This window comes from Gavialis gangeticus, unplaced genomic scaffold, assembly GCF_001723915.1.
Source record: "Gavialis gangeticus isolate Ggan-Ray unplaced genomic scaffold, GavGan_comp1, whole genome shotgun sequence".
Taxonomy (NCBI): Eukaryota; Metazoa; Chordata; order Crocodylia; family Gavialidae; genus Gavialis; species Gavialis gangeticus.
In genome coordinates this window covers 37,029,123-37,030,545 of record NW_017728993.1, presented here as the reverse complement: position 1 = coordinate 37,030,545, position 1,423 = coordinate 37,029,123, and the positions used below count along the sequence as shown (strand labels likewise).

The 1,423-nt window shown below is 36.6% G+C and overlaps 1 protein-coding gene across 1 annotated transcript in view; it reads right to left on the bottom strand.

Moving 5' to 3' along the window:
• Positions 1 to 1,423, bottom strand: part of LMO4 (LIM domain only 4) — a 25,215-nt gene that overhangs the window by 5,809 nt on the left and 17,983 nt on the right. The window lies entirely within an intron of this gene.

Sequence of the window (1,423 nt, the reverse complement as noted above, 5' to 3'; positions counted from 1 at the left end):
TAGTGTGTAAAGCAAATAAGAAGTACAGCCAATATCCTCCCAAGGCAGCTTTGGTTAATATACTGCATAGCACAAGGACTAAATATAGATATTTTTAGGATTTTGCTCTCCATTTAAAATTCCTCATCTGTTAGCTAATGTTACATAAACATTTTAATATATGAAGTCAAACATGTGCTTTCACACTGGTGTTAATGAATTGTGATAATTAAAAGTGCCTAACTCGATAAAAATCTGACTTTCATGGATAAGGTAGAAGTGATCATCCACAGTCTTCAAATACAATCTGTTTGCAATTACCAAAATGAAATAATATATATTAGATTTTTATGGTTTTTAAATGACATTTTGAGCTTCCCGGGAAGTTCTCTCTTCACCCTTTTGCTAAGTTACTAAAAGCCTGAGGTCTATTAGTAACTGCAACCCCCCACTTTCAAGCTAATTAAAGTGGTGGAGGCTTGGAGGTTTAATTCCCCAGAGCTGAAGCTCAGTGTGAGAAAGGTAATTTGTCTGTCCAGAACAAAGATTAGGGAGCAGCCAGCAAGCATATTTAATAAATGAGCATCAAATATCCTCTGGTATGGACACAGACAACACCAATTATGTAACTACAAGGGAATTGGTGAGTGATATGTAAACTAGAAGTTGTGGGGGGGAGTTAAATCTGGTCTAAAAGATAGAATAGCAGGACATAATCTAACTCATTCTTTATTTAAAAGTATAGGATCTGAAGATAAGCAAGTGCTCTGAACACTGCCCACGAGTGGAAAATCTGCACATTTTTGGAGACGGAAAACCATAAGCAAGCAAAGACCAGTGAAAACACAGGCTGCCAGAAATAGCATGTCAGGTACTGCCTCTAAATCTTCTATACATAAGACAACACACCTTATTTTAAACACGGCCCCCAAGACTTTATGACCCAACACTCTAAGGATTTAAACTTAACTTGCAAATAGCAGCCCTTAAAGACCTGAAATTGTTTTATCAACATATTTTGGCTAAGATCAAGTGATGAAGAGTTATAACTAGAAAGCTATGGACACAACTTAAAGAAGGTAAAAGGCAGGAAGAGTCAATATCACTATATATGTGCTTTTTTCCATGACGAGCAACCTTTTGAATATGTTAGCCTGCTCACCTTATTAGGCTCATGCCAAACTAGCCTGAACTCTAGCCTTTCATTTGGGAACTATACTGACTAACGCAGTAGTTAGGTGAGTCCATAACTGTCAGACATGACTTCATAAAGTACAACAAAGAAAAGGATAGAAGATGGAAACTGTCTCCTCAACCTCCTAATAAAAACAAGCTATGAACAGCTGGGCCATGATCTCCAATGCCTATGATTTTTAGAAAAAAGAAATAGCCAAAGACTGATTGGTCCTTAATGCTTAATAAAGGGCATTGTAATTATTGATTA